Source organism: Kogia breviceps, chromosome 9 (assembly GCF_026419965.1).
Source record: "Kogia breviceps isolate mKogBre1 chromosome 9, mKogBre1 haplotype 1, whole genome shotgun sequence".
NCBI lineage: Eukaryota > Metazoa > Chordata > Mammalia > Artiodactyla > Physeteridae > Kogia > Kogia breviceps.
This window is the reverse complement of record NC_081318.1, coordinates 94,435,855-94,460,490: the sequence shown is the minus strand read 5'-3', so window position 1 is coordinate 94,460,490 and position 24,636 is coordinate 94,435,855. Positions and strand designations below refer to the sequence as shown.

At 39.8% G+C, this 24,636-nt stretch overlaps 1 protein-coding gene across 1 annotated transcript in view; it reads left to right on the top strand.

Moving 5' to 3' along the window:
- Nucleotides 1–24,636, top strand: part of RELN (reelin) — a 539,216-nt gene that overhangs the window by 58,592 nt on the left and 455,988 nt on the right. The gene's annotated exons all lie outside the window — the stretch shown is intronic.

Genomic DNA, 24,636 nt, shown 5'->3' with positions numbered 1-24,636 from the left:
ATATCTCTCCACCTATTTGTATCATCTTTAATTTCTTTCATCAGTGTCTTATAGTTTTCTGCATACAGGTCTTTTGTCTCCTTAGGTAGGTTTATTCCTAGGTATTTTATTCTTTTGGTTGCAATGGTAAATGGGAGTGTTTTCTTAATTTCATTCTCAGATTTTTCATCTTTAGTGTATAAGAATGCCAGAGATTTCTGTGCATTAATTTTGTATCCTGCTACTTTACCAAATTCATTGAATAGTTCTAGTAGTTTTCTGGTAGCATCCTTAGGATTCTCTATGTATAGTATCATGTCATCTGCAGACAGTGACAGCTTTACTTCTTCTTTTCCTATTTGGATTCCTTTTATTTCTTTATTTTCTCTGATTGCTGTGGCTAGAACTTCCAAAACTATGTTGAATAAGAGTGGTGAGAGTGGGCAACCTTGTCTTGTTCCTGATCTTAGTGGAAATGGTTTCAGTTCTTCCCCATTGAGAACGATGCTGGCTGTGGGTTTGTCATAGCTGATTTTTTTTAAGGGCAAAAATGGAACATAAGATTGTAAGTATCCTCTGCTGACCTTTGATGACTTTCATTGGTTGACAGATAACCATGGAAATAGTTCAGAGCAAGAATATAGTTGTACACTGAATGAACATGGGGAAAATTCGGGAAGATTTACCTGCTAAGTTTGCAGAAGAAATAGAATTTTACCCTTTAGAGGCTATGTGTATAAGATAGAATTTTACCCTTTAGAGGCTATGTGTATGTGTGTGTAAGATAGAATTTTACCCTTTAGAGGCTATGTGTGTGTGTGTATAAGATAGAATTTTACCCTTTAGAGGCTATGTGTGTGTGTGTGTGTGTGTGTGTGTGTGTAAGATAGAATTTTACCCTTTAGAGGCTATGTGTATGTGTGTGTAAGATAGAATTTTACCCTTTAGAGGCTATGTGTGTGTGTGTGTGTAAGATAGAATTTTACCCTTTAGAGGCTATGTGTGTTTGTGTGTGTGTGTGTGTGTGTGTGTGTGTGTGTGTGTGTAAGATAGAATTTTACCCTTTAGAGGCTATGTGTGTGTGTGTGTTAGATAGAATTTTACCCTTTAGAGGCTATGTGTATGTGTGTGTAAGATAGAATTTTACCCTTTAGAGGCTATGTGTATGTGTGTGTAAGATAGAATTTTACCCTTTAGAGGCTATGTGTATGTGTGTGTAAGATAGAATTTTACCCTTTAGAGGCTGTGTGTGTGTGTGTGTGTGTGTGTGTATAAGAAGGTTCCCAGTAAAGGGAGCAGCAGCAGGCATGCTGATACTGTGATGGGAGGAAAGGAAATTAAGTGTGGTTAGAACAGACAGGGAAGGGACATATTGTTCTCAAGATGAGGCTTAGCATTTAAAGCAAGGATTTGTAGACCATTGCTTATGTTTTTTTTCTGGTATCCAGTGAAAAAAAGAAGCTAAAGAGAAGTTTTAAACTGGGGGTATGAGTGGGTCCCATGATCACATCTACCTTTTGAAGAGACCCCTCTGGCTGCTGTGTAGGGAGGTGAGCTAGAGTGAATGCTGAAAGAGCAGTTAAGAAGTGGTTGAGCAATAAACATGAGTATGATAGAAACTTGGAATAGGGAGGTAATAGAGAGATGACCAGAGCTGAGATATGGACAGACTTCAGTTACACCGAAGAGAGAAAATTGGCAGTATTGGAACTGGGTGTGTGGGGAGCTGAAAGAGAGACAGAGATGTTAAAAAGGATTCCAGTCCTTGTATTTTGCATCTGGTTGTACGGCTGTACCATTCAGGAATGTGGGGAACACTGAGAAAGGATCAAATTGGAGATGGCAGAATGGAGAGTATTTTTGTGCTTCCTGAGGTCGGGCGCTCAGTCTCATTCAATGAAGTCCCTCAGCTCCAGAACAGTGCCTGGCACATAGTAGGTCCTCACTAAATATTTGTTACATAAATCAATTATGCATTCAGTTTTGGACAGGTTGAGTTTGAATGTCTTTGAGACATTCAAGTGGTGATGCCAAGTAGCTGTCTGGACTTAGGGGGATCTACTGGAGCTTAGAAGAGGAAGGCTTGGAATCCACTGATATGTAGATCTGATAGAAGATGCTGATATTGCCGGGGCATAGGAGATAGAATAAGAATTGGAGAGGGCCCAGGACAGAACCTTAAAGTATATTCCTTTAGAGGTTGGGAACAGTTGGCCAAAAAAGTATGAGAAGAAATTTCCAGTTAAGCAGGAGAAAAACAACAAATGAGGCTCAGAGAGACTGAAGGAAGAAAGGGTGGGGTGGTACAGAGGAGTCAGGTAAGATGGGAACTGGAAATGCCATTGGATTTAGCAACATGGAGGTCAGTAGTTGCTTTAGTGAGAGCTGTTCTAGTGGAGTATATGAGGTGGAAGCTAGATTGCAGTTAATTGAAGAGTGAATAGGAAGTGAAGGAAGAGAGGCAGTAGTTTAGAGGCAAAAGATGAGGACATTTGATCACTTATAAAATATGGTTATAGACCAACTGAAAACCCAGGGACTAGGGAAACTAGAATATACTTTAACATAAATACTTAGGAGAGAGAGAAATTTTGTTCACTTATAACCAAACATTTACTGAGCACTCTTTTGTGTTAGGCTGGAGAAATAAACGAGTCATGCTGATGGCTTTTCTCTTCTTGTGTAGCCATTGTGATAGGAGATGCGTGTAGCTCTGCATTTCAGCCACTGGTGGTTATGTGTTAAAAGCAAATAGGTGAAAATGCTGTTCTCTATGGGATCCCTCCCAGGGTGGTTGCTTCTTCAGAGATTGTGCTTCTCCTTTAGGTGCAGGTGTGGTGAACATTCTTCTCATTACCACCCTGAAATCCCTTTATGTCTGAGTTTAGTGGGAGCCCCGTTAGTGAAGTGCCTTCTGCTGCTGCCAGCTCTTCTGACCCCAGAGCCAGTGAATAAGTGCTGCCACCGCCACCAGGTGGAATAGTAGGAGCACGCATGTGCTGCCAGTCAGCATGGTTGCCTAGCAACAGGAGGAGAGGCTGATGTCTGTCAGTGTGTGGGCACAATATTATATATTCCAGCTCCAGGTGCTTGATGGACGCACTGATTACACGTACCCTCCACATCACCTTTGGAAGTTGTGATTCTGAGCTGGGAAGCTGAATTTGGAAGAGAAAGAGGAATATAGGATATGATCATCTGGCTACATAGATAAGTATTGAAAAACAGGATTTGGGTTTCTGCCTATGGCTTAAGCTACGAGAATAATGGGCTCTTGGCAGAGGATAAAGTATATCTCATGGAGACAAGAAATAATGTGTCTAGCAGGTGTGTGATTTTCATTGAATATGAGGAAGTGGGAGACAAATGCCTACATAAATCTGAAAAGCAAACAAAAAAACCCAAAGATAGATTTTACAATTTTAACCAGGTGTGAAGTAGAAAGAACCACAGTGGAAAAGATACACAGAGTGAATATGAAATTTTAATACTAGACAACAGTTTGTTTCCTAGCTAGATTGAGATTTGGAAGTGTCCTGCGAGGTGGATCCCTTTGTGATCACCAACTGTTCTGAAGGGTTTGGGGCAAATTCTACAATGTGATTGATGGTTTGGATTAATAAATAGGCATTACTGAGAAAGCTTAAAGGACAAAGAGCCACAGGTAGAAAGTTTGTGCTGTCTCTCATCATCACAAGAAGACGTAGGCAGGGACCAGGGTCTGTATTTCAGTGGAGGAATCCTCCCCTTCCTGGTGTTTTTCCCTTTTTATAGAGCAAGAGAGTAAAAAAGCAATCTTGCCAATGGCAGAATAATCAGTCTCCTTGAGGCCAGGCAGTAAGAAACCAGAGTTGTCTGGAAAGTTACCTGTCCAGCCTCTGAAATCATTGGGGTTCATGGAGTATTGTAGCTCCCAATGGGGGAGGAAGCCCTCCATCCTATGGGAATCTGGGCTTGAGTACAGCCTCTCCTGCTGGGGAGAGGAGGACCCATCTCCAGCTAGCTCCCAGGCCACCTGGAAGTTTAAACAATTCTGCTCATTGCCCTACAGGTAGAATAAAGTGCATGGTTGGAATACAGTGTAGAAAGGGTATATTTTGTTCAAAAGAACAGACTGCAAGTGAGACTTTAGTGCCCTCCCAAACCATCCCCTCGCAAATGCCGTGTGTTACATTTTCAGGAATTCTGTGAGCCAGGTGTTAAGCACAGTGATTATTAAATATTAAATTATGTAGAATTATCAATATGTAAATAATATGAAAAACAATAGTAATATATACTCAAATCTCATCACTTCCTAATTGCTTTACTACATTTTACTATTGTTTATGTCTCTTGCATCTCTGTGGGGAAAATACCCAAAGGTGGAGTAACGGTGTGCTGCTGTTTCCCTTCCCAGTTCAGTGCTCAGTGAGGTAGCAGCTGGTACCTTGACATCAGCCATGGTGGGAGTTTGTACTATTTATAATAAAATACCAGGGTCTTTTTGCCCCAGAGAAGCAGCTGTCACACATTTAGCAGCACACCACTGCCCATATCCTTAAACCTTGCCATTTCATTGTGCTTCAGCATGCTTCTAACTGCAAAATCTGCATCTCTGAGCCAGAGGACTTTTTCTGGAAGGTCACTTCGCTCCTGTCCATGTGCATTGCAGGCAGGAACAAACTCCCCCAGGAGCAGCCCTTCCAGTGAGTGACAGGAATCGGTGTATAAGTACCCCAGCTCCCTTCACCCTCAAGGGGGATAATGTTGAGGCAAGTTTGGGATACTATTTCCGAAAGTTTTCCCACAGGATTAAGTTTCAGTTGCCCACAATGATAGCTTATTTCATATGTGCTTTCTGTTGTCTGCCCTCCCTTGCCTGTATCACTTCTTTTCACTTCTGTTCTTCTACCTTGCCTCAGGGACCACTTCTGAGAGAGTTGTGTAAAAGGGAGGAGAGTAGTGCTGTGTGGAAGGTGGAAGTGTATTGGAGAACTTTAGGGTAGGATCAGGGGAAGAAGCAGAGGTATGGTATCCTGTGAGAATCAACAGTAAACCATCCAGATGGCAGACATGGGTGGTGATGTTCTCATAGCTGGCAGAAAAGCAAGATAGAGTAGTCATGGGGGACTTCAACTGTATTCACCTAATTCTAATTCTAATTTTTACTTAAAGCAGAGCATTTTTACTTAAAAAACACTTGCTCTTAATCTATTAGGTATTGTGCTCAGTGGTATGGGGATGTGATGAATCACTGCCACTAGTTCCAAGAAGCTTATAACCTATCAAGGGATATCAGATGTACACACATAAATATTTCAAGGTAGAAGGTGGCAAGCTTCACATAGCTGAGAGTGATTGCAGCTCTCGGGAGGGAGAATGAAGGCTTGAATGGATGCAGAATGTAGTATTGTGATATTTTTAAAATTTTGGTTTTTATTAAGGTAACATTGGTTTGTACATTTTGTTTCATGTGTATGACATTATATTTCTATTTCTGTATACACCACAGCATGCTCATCACCAAAAATTTAGTTTCCATCTGTCACCGTACAGTTGGTCCCCTTTATCTATTTGTACGCCCACACACCCCTTCCCCTCTGGTTGCTGCTACTCTGTTCTCTGTATCTATGTGTTTGTTTTTGTTTGGTTTATTTTTGTTCATTTATTTTGTTTTTTTATTTGTTTTTATCTTCTACACATGAGTGAAATCATATTAGTTCTTCTCTATCTGATTTATTGCACTTAACATAATATCCTCAAGGTCCATCCATGATCTCATCTTTTTATGGTTTAATATATTCCGTATATATATCTTTATCCATTCATTTGTTCATAGGCAGTTAGATTGTTTCCATATCTTGGCTATTGTAAATAATGCCGTGATGAACATAGGGCTGCATGTATCTCTTTCAGTTAGTGTTTTTGTTTTCTTTGGGTAAATACACAGAATGGGATAACTGGATCATATGGCAGTTCTATTCTTAATTATTTGGGGAGCCTCCATACTGTTTTCCATAGTGACTGCACCAATTTATTTTCCCAGCAATGGTGCGTAGAGGTTGTCTTTTCTCTACATCCTGGCCAACACTTGTTATTTTTTGCCTTTATGATAATAGCTATTCTATCAGGCATGAGATGATATTGTGATTTATAATAAGAAATATATATTTGCTCATCATCCCCATTTCAGACACACAGCTACTAAAATTCTTGTAATTTCCTAAATGATGAGAGCCATAAGTGTGTCTTTTGTTATTACAGTGAGGTGACTTTGGAAGGCACCTAAAGATGGAGACAGGTTGCCAGTGGAGCCAGCAACGTGATTAGGGGGTGAAACTTTCAGTCTCCCCTCCACCCCCAACACCTCCAGGGAGGGGAAAGGGGCTGAAAATTGAGTTCAATCACATATGGCCAATGATTTCATTAATGATACTTATATATTGAGCCCCCATAAAAACCCCAAAAGGATGGGGTTTGGAGAGCTTTCAGGTTGGTGAACATGTAGAGATTTGGGGAGAGTGGGACCCTTGGAGAGCATGGAAGCTCCATGTCCCTTCCACGTACTTCATTCTCAGCATCTCTTCCATCGGGCTGTTGATTCGTATCCTTTAACATCCTTTGTAATAAACCAGCAATCTATCAATAGTTAGTAAAATGTTTCCTTGAGTTCTGTGAGCCTCTCTAGCAAATTAATCAAACCCAAGGAGGGGGTTGTGGGGACCTTAGATGTATAATGCCTGGATATGTGCTTTGGTCAGAAGCACAGGTGACAGCCTGGACCCGTGATTGGCATCTGAAGTGGGAGGGGCGGTCTTGTGAGACTTAGCCCTGAACCTGTGGAATCTGATGCTGTCTTTGGGTATACAGGTCAGAATTGAGTTGAATTGTAGGACACCCAGTTGGTGTGGTGTCGGAGAATGGCTTGGTGACATGAGAAAATCCCCACACACATTGGAATTGGTGATCAGAATTGTAGGAGCATCCTGAAGCAGGGACATTTAGATGAGGCCTTGAGGAACTGGAGGGATTTCAGCAGGGAAAGATGGAGAGGAAAGGAGTTGTGGTTGAAGAGAATGGTGAGAACAAAGACCTGAAACTGGGAAAACAATCCTTGTGTTCACATTCTTGGAAATACAGAGGTATCCAGGAGCCTGGAGTTGTAGGAAAGCCTGGAGAGGCAGTTTATAGGTAGGTTGTGGATGCCTGGATGGAATTCTGGTGAATTCTTGGTGTACCTCTTCATATAATAAGTGTCCAAAATGCAGAGAAACTGTTTAAGGAGTCTGATCCCTTGGGCACAGACTCTAAAAGGGAATTTTATAAGACCCAATAGGGACAGGGGTCTCTAAACTGTTGATTCTGATGATAAATTATAACTTGTTATAATGAGGAATAAAAGGGAGACAGCCTGATCAGCTCAGATTTCAAAAAGCATTGAAAAAAGTCAAAAGAGAGATGCACACAAGGACGCATACCCTGAAGAATGCTTTTGGGAAGTCCAAGGCTGCAGTGAACTGAAGCTTGGAGAAAAGTGATGTGTGTTAGAAAGGCGTTGATGGTATTATGGGCTGAAGAGTGTCCCCCTCCAAATTAATATGTTGAAGTCCTAATTCCCAACATCTCAGAATGGGACTGTATTTGGAGAAAGGTCTTTAAAAAGGTTATTAACTTAAAATGAGGTCTTCTGTGTGGGACCTACTCCAATATGACTGATGTCATTATCAGAAGAGGAAGTTTGGACACAGACGTATGTGTGCAAAGGAGAACACAGTGAGAAGGTAGCCATCTGCAAGCCAAGGAGAGGGACCAGAAGAGACAAAACCTGCTGACACCTTGATCTTGGACTTCCAGGCTCCAGAACTGTGAGGAAATGCATGTCTGTTGTTTAACCCACCCAGTCTGTGGTACTTTGTATGGCAGGAATAAGCAATGGGATGGCCCTTGGCTTGGGGCAGATGATATAGTCAGTATTCATTTCTTGCAGGTTCCATATTTGCAACTTTGCCTAGTTGCCGAAATTTATTTGTAATCCCCCAAATCCATGCTTGGAGCACTTTTGCAGTCATTTGCAGACATTCTCGGAGCTGCCAGGCTTGCATTTTCCCAGCTGAGGTTGAATCCTCTGTCATCTTGTTTCAGCCCTCATACTGTAAACGAGTGTCCTTTTTACAGTCTATTTAGTGCCATCTTTTGCATTTTTGTGCTTTTTCTTGGCAATTTTGCTGTTTAAAATGGTTTCCAAGTGGTGGTACCAAAGTGCTGGAAGTTGTGATGTAGGGAAAATATGTGTGTTACGTAAGTTTCACTCAGGTATGAGTCCTAGTGTGTTGGCCCTAAGTTAAATGTTAATCAATCAATAATACCTATGAAATAAGGTTGTCTTTAAACAGAAGCATACATAAAACAAGGTTATGTAATTATGAGTTGATGAAAATGTTGTGACATGAGGCTCAAAGAAACCTAACCCTGTCTGTCCCCTGGGAACAATGGCTCAGTATCTGCTAATTCAGTGTTTGTGGTGTCTTTCTAGAACATAAATTACACGAATCAACTGTATGATGTTGGAAAATGGTGGGAAAGTCTAGCTCTACAAATTATGTTTTCACCTTTTCCACCAAGAAGTTTATTCCAAATGAAAATTGTAGAACCCCCGTACCTTTAGAGACGAGTTGAAGCTCAAGGTAGATAAAGAGGCAGTGAGATCACCTAACACTGGACATGGGCTCAATTCTCCAGCTGTGGTACCGAAAAACGTACACATGTGGTTCCTGAGCCACTATTTCTGTGTCTCATGGATAACAGAAGTACTATGACTACTTCTGATGGTAAGGATTCCAGCAACCGTAGACCTTTAACCTCATGTTACTCCATTAGTAAATTCTAGAAATTCTAATGATCTACTAGAAATTAGAAAAGAGAGGGTACACCATAGTACCCAGAAAGGGTTTCCTACAACAAGATACACTTACTTAACCTTCCCTACCTTCTCCCCCCTTATTTTTGTTCGTATTGAATTCATAACCTATGTAGCATTGGGTGAATAAATGTTCTCTAAAGGTATACCTGCCAAATTCAGGAAATAGTTAGCTTCTTTTCTTTATTACTAATTCAGTCAGGGCATACAGTGGGGTCTGCATTTGCCACATATGTCGTCACAGGCTCTGACATTGCTCTTTAGTCCTCACCGCTAATCTACTGCCTTGGCTGCTAATCCTTATTCTGGATTTGTTTCTGTCCTTATCAGTGAGAGAAAAGTCACTGGCACCCATGAGATCTAAGAACAGGTGTCCCATTATATCCCCATTTTGTTAAACATCATTTGCACTAGGAGGAAACTGCAGTATAATAAAAGGCAAATTAACTTTTTAGTGTAGTGGAATTCTTAATGTAGTTTCAATTCAATTCAATTTTTAGTCCTATGGATAGCCTTCACTGGAGATTCTCTTCTAATCTGGAACTTTTCATATCACTGTAATTGGTCTATTTTAGGACCACCTACACAGAATTTACCCATGTTGGACACTTGTTAAACATGCTAATTCCTGGGCTTTATATCAATCCTACAGAATCAGAATCCCTGGGGGAGTCAAGCAGGGGAAGGAAGGAGACCTAGGAATCTGAATTTTAGCAAGCTTCTCAGGTGATTGAAAGTTTTAGTTAATAAAGTAAAATAATCTTTGGGAGAATTTAGTTTGGCTTATGGTTCTACCAAATGCTCAATTATGTGACTAAAAAGTAGTAATTTTATTAGTTAGCACTTGTAGAATATGGGTCCATCCATGTTGAATAGATATTGTAACTGATATTTTAAATTCTGTTTGGAATTCTATCTTCGATAAGCCTTTCTGTATACAAATACTTGCTAACAAGATGTACAAGTTTATAAAAATGTATCTATATGCAAGTGCCTTTCATCCAACTCTAGTTTTTTATGGCAAGTCTTTTTTTTTTTTTTTTGGTGGTACGCGGGCCTCCCACCGCCGCGGCCCCTCCCATCGCGGAGCGCAGGCTCCGGACGTGCAGGCCCAGCGGCCACGGCCCACGGGCCCAGCCGCCCCGCGGCATGAGGGATCCTCCCGGACCGGGGCACGAACCCGCGTCCCCCGCATCGGCAGGCGGACTCCCAACCACTGCGCCACCAGGGAGGCCCTATGGCAAGTCTTTAACTTAAGAATTTAGATCAATTTTCTCAAGAAAAACACCCCAACAGATCAAAAACAGGTATGCGCTAAGGCTAGATTAAGATTTTCTTAGAAATCCTACATCAGAAAATAAGGAATACCACAGGTGCAAAACACATTTAGTCCTTTGCAGACTCCTCTCATTTAAACAATTTTTACATAACTAATCACTTAACTTTTCCCTGTATTCCTAAGCCTTAAGACATTTCTTAATAATTATTCACACCTGGAGTTTTTCTTTATCTTCATCTTTGGAAAAACTGTCTTATGATTGTATTGAAAATGCAAATTTATACTAAAGTACAAGAGATTTTATTCTTTTAAGAAGGATTTTAAGACTCACGATACTAAATGCCACGTTGTAAAATATAAAGTGTGACATTTTCCATTTTACACAAAAGAGAAATATTATATGTAATTACAATTTGATGTTATATAAATTAGTTATGCATTTATTCCTTTTATAATTTATCAAAGAACTATCAGATACCATCTATCAATGTAAATGTCATTTAAATTATTTTCTTATTTAGTTATTCTTCTTATCTAAAATTCTTAGAAAAGCGTTTAGTTGTAGCTTATTAGAAGAGCAACTAGCTGTGCCTGTACATGAACATTTCTCTTTCACATCATTTACCTAACATTATTTTGTGAATTTCAGTGCTAGCAGTTTTGGATTTTATGATTTGGATTTTGAAATATGGAATAAAGATTATTCTGCAAACGGACAAGAACAATTTTTCAAATGTTTTTATAAACATACAGATGGTTCATATTATATCAAGTAGTAGCACTTTATAAATATTTGTTTAATGAATGAATGAGTTGGGCAAGACACACATGCACGCGCACACACACACTCACACAACACTAGGTCTGACTATAAATGAGAGTTTTCTATTTGTCCTAAGTTAATTGTAGAGTTTTATTTATTTATTTATTTTTTATTATTATTTTTTTTTGTGGTATGCGGGCCTCACTGTTGTGGCCTCTCCCGTTGCGGAGCACAGGCTCCGGACGCGCAGGCTCAGCGGCCATGGCTCACGGGCCCAGCCGCTCCGCGGCATGTGGGATCCTCCCGGACCGGGGCATGAACCCGTGTCCCCTGCATCGGCAGGCGGACTCTCAACCACTGCGCCACCAGGGAAGCCCAATTGTAGAGTTTTAGAGTTTATTTTTTTTCCATATGTGTGTCATATGTGTAATAAACTCAGTATGTATTTAAATGGATGCTTTGATGTTAGCACAGTTGCTTGTAATTAGTTAAGTAAATTGAAATGAACATACAGAAGTGCCAAACGAGAGTACTATGGAAATGCCCTTTAAAAATATGCAGTAATTTTACAGCTACATTTAGCTTAACTATGCCTATTAGGAGTTCTATTAATTATTGGTTATTAATGTTGATTTAGTCAGTTTACAAGCATAAGAGATGTATGATACATGTCTGTCACCTAACATATAAAGATACATTACACATGAGTACCATGTTGAAAATTTGTAATATATTATCAATATGTTGAGTTGCAAATAAAAATATATATTTATGTTTTGGACACCTTGGGGGCAGTAATAGGAGTCACTCTGTAATTTGTCACATGAGTTCAAATTTTCTTTAGTTATACTCAATCAAAACCACATTTTGGAGGAATTGGGGGGCACTTCATGATAAAAAGAAAAAAAATCCAAGATAGAGTAATAAAAACAAAATAACTACAGGGCTTTTTAATTGTGTAAAGGCTTTAAACACCTGATTATATTGGAAAAAAAAATTACACATGTGTTTATTCCCTAAGCATCTGTGCATTTTATTTTAACATATTTACCTGTATATGTGCTTAGGAGAATTACTAGGCTTTTTTTTTCCAGCCTGGAAAAACTAATTAACATCCATATGTCAAAGAAAAAATTTCTTAGAACTTCTTTGAGAAGGTTGGGGATAATAAGTCCCTCAAAATGCTTTCTTTTAAGGTTAATCTTTGCTTAAATTGTAAAACGTTATGGTGAGTTATAGACAAGGTAGTTTTTCTTTTAAAAAAGAAAGAACAAAAGGATAAAAATTGCTGAAAATCTGAACACCACGTTCCTATTCACATCACTTTAATAATTTATCGGGTGCAGGGCTAACAATATGAAATTTTCATGTATAAGTATCATCCAGCCTCATATAAAAGTAATACCTGAAAAATAAGGGCAAAGATAAATCACAAATACCAGTAATTCTTGGCAACAGTTCTCTAAATTATAATAATAAAGTGCTAGTTATAAAGAAAAATATAAGTATTTTAGGTTCTAGAAACTAAAGAATTTTATCATTATTTGTAGGAATTTTTAAAACTTCAGAACTACATTATGAAAGGCAAAAATGGATGACAAAAAAATCATTACTGCTTTAACTTCAACTGGGAATAAAAGTAGAGTAAATCAATGTAAAATTATATTTTTCTTCTTTATATTCAAGACCACTAATTAAGAATTTGTGTTTAGCATAGATTGAACAGTTTTAAGGAGGTTTCAAAAATACTGTTCAGGACCTCATCTCAATTGCTTATTCTGACCTCGGTCTCCAAGTCTCGGGAAGGGTTTTCACCTAAATAAGATATGTGAGATTCTACCCCAATTGTTAAGTGTTTTCAGAAATGCTCAGTGTGTGTGTGGGGGGGTGGCTAGGGGCGGGGGGCAGGAGAGAGAGAGAGAGAGAAGAGACAGAGAGATAGAGGAAGAGACAGACAGACAGCCCTGGGGCATAAAGGAGAGAGAAAGGTAATGTGGAGGGATGGAGAAACAAAAGATTTACATTCACCAAATGCTGTCATTTAAACTTACTTCCAAAGGGCTTAATTTTAAAATAATAACTTCACAAACACATTTGACTACATCCATTTTATCTCCTAGGAAGAAATTAAAAGAGGGAGAAAGCTCAGTGGCTCTCCTTTTATTACTGGTGGTGCTGGAAGATAAGACTTAGGGACTACATGTGGTTCAGCTGAATCTCTGAATCTGTAATAAATATATCATAATAGTCTTCCACAGAGAAGCTGGATCTCTCTTCTAGCTAGCAAGGAGCATTTTCACAGACCCTCGAAAATGTTTTAGTACATCATTAAATTTTGCATATAATGGGTTCCCTGCACCTGTCACAATTCCCAGATCATACTCTTTCCTCTCCTTTCAACTGAAGACAAAGGTGGGAGGGCATTTGCCCGGGACGTGCTCCCCCTGTTTTCAGAGGTGGGCTGATCCAGGGCTCTTTGACCTTTTTATTGTGATCTTTAGCTTAGTCCTCCATCACCTTGCATTTAGTCCTCTGGGGAGGCCCTTCTTTCTGCCTCCTTTGTCCCCCAAGGAACAGTACAAAGCCATATACAGTGAAAAAAAAGGACTAATAATAATAATTTTTAAAAAAGGGCTGTGATGATTGGTACAGCAGATGTCAGGTTAAACGCATTCCATAGATCAGCCTGCTGGGCATACTCCCAGGAGACTACACCCATGCACCTGGGGCTTGGGAGTACCACCGTAGCAGTGCCTTCCAAGAGAGAAGGTCAAGCCCCTGCCACTGTGTCAGATCTTCCAGGAGACGAATGCAGTGTGTCCAGGGTAAGGAGCATGGCTTCCATTTCTTAGAGCCACCTTTTACATGCCACGTAAGGTGCGGTTCTTAACCCACCCCCACTTTGTTTAAGCTTTCTCATGGGTAAAAGGGTATATTAATAGTAATTATTTCTCAGGGATATTGAAATGATCAAATAAGTTAATTCTTATAAGACTTGCAACAGTACCTGGCATATAGCGCTCAAATATTGTTTAGCTGTGATGATGAGGATGACGAGGAGGGAGGAGGAAGAGGAAGAGGGTGGAGGTGACTGTAAATCTGAGGGGACAATGCTCTTAGAGAGGCTCTAGGTCAGCCATCTAGTAGAGACTTAGGGAAGCAGGAAAGGGTGAGTGAGGCTCATTTAGCAGTGCTTCTCTAGAGACTGACACTAGGTGGGCAGCCATATCCTTCCTCGTCATGCCTCTTCTTTTTTTTTTTTTTTTAACAGCTTTATTGGAGTATAACTGTTTTACAATGGTGTGTTAGTTTCTGCTTTACAACAAGGTGAATCAGTTATACATATACATATGTTCCCGTATCTCTTCCCTCTTGCGTCTGCCTCCCTCCACCCTCCCTATCCCGCCCCTCTATATGCCTCTTCTGAGTAGCTGTTAGAGCACATAGGTGAGGCATGGGTGATCTCTCTCTGCCCCTCACAAAGGACTAACTGGAGTCTATTTGTTTGTGGTCTCATTATTTAAGATCTGTGTGTTTAGTTTACTGCTACTGATTCATGCACTCCCTCAGTGAATCCTGACCTCCAGTCATTTCTTTTACATATTTACTGGGATTTTTTTTCTCAGCTATTGTTGGTTTGGGGATGTTATTGAAAGGGCTGGCTTAATATTTGAAAACCACATAAAACCATGTCATAATAGAATTAATATATGTAATGAGAAGTAGTTCGAGGATTGTGTTCTTACAGAGATTTTGAATGTAAATTATAATGTACTTTTAGATGGTCTCTATTTGGTACCAGGGCTAATGGCACTTTAACTAAGGAAGAGTCAGTTGTTGAACTCACCTTGTTGATGAAATATTGTGGCAAATAAACTCAGTTGATTTCATTTTCAGAGTACTATGTTTGTTCCTCAGGCTCTTTAATCTGTTCTGTATTCAAAGGCAAATGAGTTTCTGTTCGTAAGGCAAAATGCAGCAACATATTTTTTTAATATTGGCAGTATTAGTTCTGGTGCTTTTCATTTTCAAAATATATAAAAATAAGAAGTGGAAACTCTTTGCAATAGGTGCATCATCACTAATACTTAATTTCAACAGTTTTGCAATTTGCTGTCCTCTGATGTTTGTCATCTTGAAAAAGATGGAAACATCATTTCAATTATTATAAAATATGTTTCTTTTCTGCGCATATTATAGGTCTTTTATATAAAGTAGTAATGGAATATGCTTGAAGTGATCAAAATTTAATTTCCCATAGAGTATTTGTAAGCCAGAAGCTTTAGGATAAAATGCAAGCAAGCACCATTAAATGTCTAAATTTATCTTCTTCCAGACTTTCATATTACAGTGATTTTCTGGAAGAACGGTATTAGGGTCTTGTTGGGAATAGTTAATAGAAGCTGTAATAGATAATAACTGACTCTGTAATTAGTCATTTCAAGACAGAGGTACTCTTTGAGCCACTGATAAGAATTGAATTGTAAGGCTACATCATGTTTTCATTCAGCTGTCACAACCCAGCAATCCATATTCATAGACTCCCAGTGCTAAGCTCATTGCCAATTTAACACAGATGTGGGAGAGATATGTACAACCTCCTCAGCCTTTTGATCTCTTCTTATTTTTTATTTGAGGAAATAGCAGAGTAGCTTCAGAGTGAGGATGAGGGTGTCTTAGTGACAAAATTATCAGATTAATTTGGTATGTACATAAAATATGTATATATATATATACATATATATTCACACACAAAGTACATATATGCAAAAGAATCATTCTTATGGTTAAATGTAAAATTCAACAAAAATTTTCTTAGATATTTCTGATTTTTGAGCACTACAATAAAAATACTGCCTTATTTTTTTTTTTTTTTTTTTTTTTTTGCGGTACGCGGGCCTCTCACTGCTGTGGCCTCTCCCGTTGCGGAGCACAGGCTCCGGACGCGCAGGCTCAGCGGCCACGGCTCACGGGCCCAGCCGCTCCGCGGCATGTGGGATCTTCCCGGACTGGGGCACGAACCCGTGTGCCCTGCATCGGCAGGCGGGCTCTCAACCACTGCGCCACCAGGGAAGCCCCAATACTGCCTTAATTTTTATTTTTGTTTCCATTCAGGAGAAACCTCTATTTTCACATTCCTCAATGAATAACGCTGGTCCCTTTTTTCAGTAGAAGAGATAGAGATTTTACACTTTTAGTTACATTGGCTATACTATATTCTCAGTGATATTTTATTTTTATGTTATTTTATATTGTAACAAATATTTCTGTATGGTTGAATTTCTACAAATTATTTATTTAATTTTAAAATTTTAATACAATTTTTAAAGGTTACTTTTCATTTACAGTTATTACAAAATATCGGCTATATTTTCCTGTTGTATAATACATCCTTGAGCCTAACTTACACCCAGTAGTTTGTACCTTCCACCCCCCATCCCTATATTGCCCCTCCCCCTCCCCCACTGGTAACCACCAGTTTGTTCTGTATATCTGTGTGTCTGCTTCTTTTATGTTATATTTACTAGTTTGTTGTATTTTTTTAGATTCCACATATAAGTGATATCATACAGTATTTATCTTTCTCTGTCTGACTTATTTCACTTAGCATAATGCCCTCTAAGTCCGTCTATGTTGCTGCAAATGGCAAAATTTCATTCTTTTTTTTTATGGCTGAGTAGTATTCCATTGTATATGTATACCACAGCTTCTGTATCCATTCATCTGTCAGTGGTCACTTAGGTTGTCTCCCTGTCTTGGCAATTGTAAATAATGCTGCTAGGAACATTAGGGTACATGTATCTTTTCAAATAAGTATTTTTGTTTCTTTTGGATATTGTATGGTTGAATTTAACAAGCTTTGATTGAGCTCCTCCTCTGGGCTAGGCTCTGTGGAAGGTGGAATGTGTCAAGTATTCCATGTTTTTGAGAGCTATGGGGTCACTGAGGGGAGAGAGGGAGCTTTCCCTAAGAGGCCAGAAGAGACTTCATGAGAGAGATGGCATTTGAGCCTGCGCCTGAGGAATGGGTACGATTTTAACGAAAGGAAACAAGGGAAGTCATTCTAGGTGAAGGTACCCTTTAAAGAAAGGCAAGGAGGGCTTCCCTGGTGGTGCGGTGGTTAAGAATCCACCTGCCAATGCAGGGGACACGGCATCGAGCCCTGGTCCGGGAAGATCCCAAATGCCACGGAGCAACTAACCCCGTGCACCACAACTACTGAGCCTGCACTTTAGAGCCTGGGAGCCACAACTACTGAGCCTGCGTGCCACAACTACTGAAGCCTGCGTGCCTAGAGCCCGTGCTCTGCAACAAGAGAAGCCACCGCAACGAGAAGCCCGCGCACCACAACGAAGAGTAGCCCCTACTTGCTGCAACTAGAGAAAGCCCATGTGCAGCAACGAAGACCTAACACGGCCAGAAAGGAAGAAAGGAAGGAAGGGAGGGAAGGAGGGAGGGAGGGAGGGAGGGAGGGAAGGAGGGAGGGAGGGAGGGAGGGAGGGAGGAAAGGAGGGAGGGAGGGAGGGAGGAAAGGAGGGAGGGAGGGAGGGAGGAAAGGAGGGAGGGAGGGAGGGAGGAAAGGAGGGAGGGAGGGAGGGAGGAAAGGAGGGAGGGAGAGAGGGAGGAAAGGAGGGAGGGAAGATGGGAGGGAGGAAAGGAGGGAAGGAGGGAGGATGGGAGGGAAGGAGGGAGGATGGGAGGGAGGGAGGGAGGAAGGAGATAGGGAAGTAAAGAACATGTTCTAGTTTAAATGGATCAAAGGGTGTTTTCAGCTGAAATGGGGAAAATTGACTGGAGAGACTGGTTACGGCCACAACCTGAAGGACTTTGAAATCACACTGAATATAAGATTATAATCTGTGAATGACAGGAAGCTAGAGATGTTTGTTGAACAAGGGAATTATGTGATCTGATAAGACACATTTGTTTTCTGATCATAGGTAATAATATACTTGCTTTATGTCTTCCCTAAAATGTGCTGATAGGTTCAAAATACTACTTGCAATCCATAATATATATATTGCTTTTTTTCTCTATAATTAAAGTAGCTAGTTCTCCATATAACAGTTTAATGCGAAAATATAAAAGATAGAAAAAATGATTCTAAGGAAAAAAAAGTCTTCTGGGGAAGAATTTTATAAATTTACTATGAAAATTTGTAAAACCATGAAAAGAAGTAGATCATAAGGCAGACTGAATTCTTTAAGTAAGTGTTTACCTATTTAAAGTCATTACATTATTATTTGATGATTTTTACATAAACCGTTGGGTCTGAAGTGGGTAACTCGTGGCTCCAATACCATGGTGGCGATAAATTTGCATAAAATAGCTAGAGTTGTTAGGATATCAGATAGAGTTTATAAACATTTTGTCAATAGGAACTAGTTCCAAATATCTCTTTTTGCTTTTCTATTTAATAAAACCCAAATTACAGTGTTAACACAGCTCTTGGCTCATAGAAGCTTATACAGTTTTTAAAGTCTGAATGTATTATGTACTTTCCAGTGCATTTTTATTGCTTGGGTTAGTTTGCTCATCCTAAGTGCATTTATAAGTGTATTTATACTAAACTCCCTTCTTTCCCTCAACTTTTTAATATGAAACTTTCCTGAAACAAACGAGACTTGCACAACAAACATCTGTATACCCCCTACCTAGATTCAGCAATTATTCATATATTATAATACATTTCTTTTTAAGTGAATTGCTAAAATATTATTTGTTCCCTATCTTAGCATATTAGTTAGAACATTTGTCTGATAATCTTGGAAAGAAAATGAAGCTTTGCTTATCAACTGGGCTAATCAGTTAAATACAGGTATTCCTAACAGTTATTTATCTTAAAGGCAGTTCAAATATAAATATTTTGTACAAATTGTTCTCCATGCTAATGTACCCAAGTATACATATTTTAACTATAACTTCTATTTACAAAAAGGTAGTTTCATATACAAATATTTTTAAAGGGAACGTTTTTAAATGACATTAGCTTTGGAACATTTTAAGTTATGCTGTTGAGACTATACCATTCTGAATCAGAGTATCAGAAACTTACAAAAATCGCTGTAATCTGAATTAGTACTATATGTATTTTACGTTCTGCAATTAGTGTATCTATTTTTTCTTCCACATACGCAATCCTATGATTCATGTATAGTTTATTTAAAATAGTAGACAACAGGTATCTATCTTTATTTAATCAACTTGAGCTAAATATTATGATAACCATGAAAATTGTAAGTTTTCTTTCTAGTTCATATGCATATTAAAATAATTTTACATTCAGAAATGTGAGCTTCAATTTTTTTTTCTGTCAGTAGCCATATTAGTGCTGTGTATAGTAAACTTTTCCTTTAATTTATCACACATCACTCTTCCACTTTCAAGAAGTTTATTCCAGTTGCCTGGATGGCAGCAGTTGGTGGATGCAAGTGATGAGCTAAGAGTAGAGAAGCTAAAATAGTGCTTGAAGGGTGAGTCCCAGTGGAGTTAGAAGAAAGGAGGTCAAGATACAGCATGTAGGTAGAGTAAGAGTCAGTGCAGGTTGGAGATCCTATGAAGCTTGGTAGAAAGGAATCAGGAAAATCTCAGAAGGTAAGATGAGGGAAGAGGCCCCAAATGAAAACCGAATTCTGCAGAAGCTAATGATGCAGAATTACACAGGTAAGGACAGCTTCAGAGCACCACACTGAGCATCCTTGATGTCGGAAACAATTATTTGTTTCTGTGGGGTTTTGTGTGTGTGCGTGTTTTTAGGAAACCCTGACAGACTAACCAGGGGCTACAGGTAGAGATAAGAGGAAACATTTGATGAAAAGTAAAGAATAGGGCAGAGAGAAGGATGTCCCTCACATTGTTTCAAAGTCAAAGTGCCTTTGGTGTAAAGTTTTTGTTGTCTTGCTCGGATTGCTCATGGATTTGCTCCAGTGCTCTTGTCAATATAAACATGTGGGCTGCAGACATTCTGACGTTTCCTACAAACTAGCAGGGAATCAAAACTGTGTCAGGTGTTTCTTAAATACAGAAATTAGACTGATTATCTTCTTGAGTAAAAGGGACCTGGTGCCCAGAAGATATCTCTTTAATTCCGTAGGAGTCTAAGCAACATTTCCTCTTTTGTGAAAACAGAGACCAATTACCAACCAGTTCACGTATGGATTATATATTACGTATGTTTAGAGGAGGAAAGGGAATGCTTGCTCCACAGTGTCAAGAGTGGAGCATTTTTCCAAAGGCAAATCTCATTTTTTCCCTAAAAAGTAAATTCGCAACCCCAGCAGGCAGAAAAATAGATGATAATCAATTCATTTTTAACAGGGAACTCTTTCTTTAGATGACGTCTATAAACATACAGTATCTGAGAACGTATGTATACTGAAGTTGGTTTGCCATTTTAACAAATGTCTTTGGCTGGTCTTTGAGTCAGTTTCTGTCTGCATTGATCTGTCTTGCACTCTGGAAAATGTTTTAAATATAGAAATAGCCAACTTTTCTCTGTTCCCTTTTTTTTTTTTCCCATGTGGCTTCTCCAAGTGGGATTCATCTGACTGACAAAGTCTAGGATTCACAACATACTTTTCCTCTAGAAACAAGTTGAAGATAAGACAACCTGGCTCCACTTTTCTATGAATGAGCTATTCATGAGTAAATATTTCCATGCATATTTATTGAACACCCAAAAGTGTCAGGAATTGTTTCAGGTACTTCAGATATATTACTGAAAGAAACACTCAAGATGCCTGCTTTGATGGAGTTTACATTCTACAGAATGAGACTGACAATAAACATAATCAACGAAGAATACTTTAAGTAAATATATCAGTATAATATATCAGTGTTAGAAGGTGATAATTATAGAAAAAAAAGTGAGGGTGGGGAAGTTAGAACAAAGTATGGGGCATTGGAAATGTGGATATTGCAGAGACTGGGGACTGGGGGCTCTTTGTGATTTTAAATACTGTGGTTAAAGCAGACCTCATTGAGAGGGTGACATCTGAGTTGAAAGAGGTAAGGGAATTGGCCCTTCACATATCTGCAGAAAGAGAGTCCCAGGCAGAGAGGAAAGAGCTAGTGCAAAGGCTTGGCACATCTGAATAACAGCAAGGAAACTAGTGTGCCTGGAATGGGGGGAGTCAGGAGGAAAGCAGAAGGTCATGGGAGCAGAGATGGCACGGAGGCAGATCACATAGGACATTGTTGCCCACTGTAAAGACTTGAGAGCATTGGAGAGTTGTAAGCAGGGGAGTGACATGATTGGATGTCTAAAAAGAATTCCTCTGACTCTTACACTGAGAGTAGGCTGTAGAGAGAGGACAGAACCAGGAAGACCAGATTGATGTCTAATGCAACAACGGGAGAGATGATGGTAGCTCAGAACAGTGTGGTAAGTGGTCGGATTCTGGACATGATCTGAGGGCAGAGCCGGCAGTACCTGGCATATAGTGCTCAAATATTGATGGCTTACTGGTGACAGGACTATACACATCTACAATAATCAGTAGATGGACTGCATTCAGGGTATGGGAGAAGGTGATTCCAAAATTGACTCAGAGTTTTTTGGCCTGAGCAGCAGGAACGGCGGTGCTGCCGTCAGCAGAGCTGGGGAAGGCTGCAGGAGACGCAGGTTTGCAGGGTGGGGTGCGTGTTCAGTTTGGGTCATGCTGAAGTTGAGACGTCTCGTGGACGTCTAAGCGGGGGGTGTTGAGCAGAAGCTTGATATATATCTGGAGTATATTTATAAAGAGGTCTGGACTGGAGATAGAAATTTGAGAGTAGTCAGCTTATGGATGGTATTTAAAGCCAAGAGTCTCTAAGAGTAGTAAGTGTTTCTTACTTACGAATTTCTTTTTTTTTTTTCTTTTTCAAGTCATTTAATGTTTAGAAACGATTTCTTGCCTATTTAAGCCCACCTCCCCTTGAGGTTACCAAATAATAGGTACTCACATCAGTACTAGGAATAGAACCAAGCAGAGAGAAAACCTTGCTCAGTCCGACATACCAAATTAATAATATTGGGAATGAAGTCCAGTTCTCTTATTCATGGGCTGTTTTCACTAGACCTTGCTGCTTCAACACCCAAGAATCTAAGTAAAGAACAGAACTGATCTGAAGCAGGCTCCTCTTACGGTGTGTGGAAGAGTTAAGATAGAATTTGCTTCATCCTCTGGGTCTGGAGAGGCACTGGGTGGTAGGTGAGAGGGGAGGTCTGGAAAGGATTAACAGCCTGGTTGGATATCTAAGGGGCACAGTAGACCTTGACCATGCTCAGTTTCCAAATGAGTCACAGGCCACCCAGATAGCTTACTCGATGTACATCTCTAAGCTATTGAAACTTCCTTAGATATGTACAAGCCACCAATAAATTGAATTTATCAATTGTCATGGTAGACATGGCAGGGCTTATGTTTTTCTGGGAGGGACGTAGCTGTTGGAGGCCAGAGCTGAATAGCTGAGTAGAAGAAAGATTGAGAGCTGCCATGCATGGTTCTTTTCTTTCTCAGCCACTTCTCCGGGAGTGTTCAGCGTCTGTTTTAAATTAACATTGAACAGATACTTGAAGAGTATCTTTTGGAGAGACAGTTAAATTAATAACAAGCTGGGGATGCTCATTTATCTTGGGCCTATTTGAGATCACAGCTCAGAACTGAGTGGACTGTGGTCAGAAATGAAGTAGTGGGTGGGAAGGGTACATGGGGGGTCCTGGCAGGCAGTAGGACGCAGATGTGGGTAGTCCAATGATTGGACATACCCAGACATCTGGTGAGGGAGATGCCAGGAGGTCTGAACAGGACCCCAGTTCTCAGGAAGGGATGAGCAAAGCAGGGCTTCCAGGTCTGAAATAGGGCAGGGAAAGGTAACTGACTTTTACTGATTCATTACTATGTGCATGATAGTGTGTTAAGAATCCAGATACACTGATAGATAATACGTATTTGTCTTTATTTCTTACGGTAGACCTGATAGTATTATGATTCCCTTTTGTATATGGGGAGTCTATGACTCATGCTAAGGTCACACCCTGGACAAAGGTAGAAAGAGGTGAGACTCACATTCAGTTTTGCCTCAATCCCAAACACATAACCCCTTATACTTTTCAGAATCTTGGAAATAGGAACCAGAGTAGAAGTATAAAGGAATGCAGAGGAGTCCACAGGGGCTGCATTTGTGCATTAACGTGTGATTGGTGCGCTCTTGCTGGAGTAGAGTGGAGTGGATTGAGAGGAAGTAGGTAAAAGCAAGGTCCCGTGGGTCCACAGTAAGACTCTGTAGGTTGAGTCTGATTTGTTGTGAAGGACAATCTGAGAGAGCACTTGAGTTCAGTGGTTAGTATAGGCAACTTAACAGGAAGTAACCTAATTCTAAACCTCCTGGATGGGGCACAGAAGCAGTTTAAGCACTCTTTACCTCACTGAACCAAAGGATGAAGGCAGCAATACAACCAGCTGTGGGAATCTGGGGTAAGCAAAACAGGGGGCTGACGACTAGGGTGTTATTCTACAGATGAGGAACTTTAGACTCTGAGAGGTGAAGTGGTTTTGCTGAAGAACAGGGAGCAGTAGTTGAGGGCCCAGTAACAGATCTCATCCCTTATCTGGCCTAGGGCTTCACCCACTGTGCCATAGGTGACACCTCCTGGCTGCCTTTGGCCCTCTTCCTTGCTAGTAACAGTGATATTGACTCCTGTAGCTTTCATTTTGCTTTTCAAATACTCCTAATGCATGTGAATAATGTGGGAAAGAGGTTATTAAACAAAAATTTGGCCAAGGCCACTTTGTCACTTTGGGATTTGGTGGGGGATGGTAGGTGTAGGGCAAGGAGAAAATGGGAGCTAAGCCAGGTAAACAGCTTCAAAAGGTTTTAGATGTTATCACATGGTCCTGGACAAAGTTCTTAATTGCTCTGTGTCACAGATTCCTCACTTGTATCCTGAGAATGATAACAGTACCCCCTTTATAGAGATGTTTTGTTAATGAAATGAGATAATACATGTAAACTACTTATCTCAGTGCCCTGCTGAATGGTTTTCATGTGGTTTATATGCCAGCACTCAAAATATTAGCTATTATCTTATTAAAGGATACGGAGATGATTTATTCCAACATCCAATGCCATTTTGGGGGTAGCATGATATCAGGCTGTTCTGTTGATACATGTGTCTTATTTATGTTTTATAATACGGATGTTTCAAACCATTCCACTCTACTCACTGGATTTCCTGGAGTTTAAACATTCTCATCACAGTTAATGTAACTCTGGTCATTCTCCTTATTGCCAGCGAGCATTATGACAGCCTTGTACTGTGTACTACCAAAATATTACCTTCTCCTGGCTGCTTCCTACAAATGCCTTCATCTTGATGTAATAAAGGCAATGCAGGAGAAAAAATTATTATGTCAAGGAGGAAATTATGATCAACTTTTAGGGTGGTGAGCAAGATACAAGTTTTTAATAAGCCAAACCTGAGTAGTGTACAGATACACTTAATTTGACCCATTTTTTTCCCCAGGAACATCCTGATTTTCTGTTATAAAACCATTTGGACTCCGCTTGTAGACTTTGTTCTAAAACTTAAAGCATGTAGTGGTCTTCTTTTCCCGTTCTCAAAGGGAGAAGGGCTGACTGTCTTCATGCAAATTAGTCCGCTTTTGTTTAAAGACTCTGGGGGACTCATCTATGAAACATAGAGTAACAATAAGAAATGCAGTGCAGCTTACT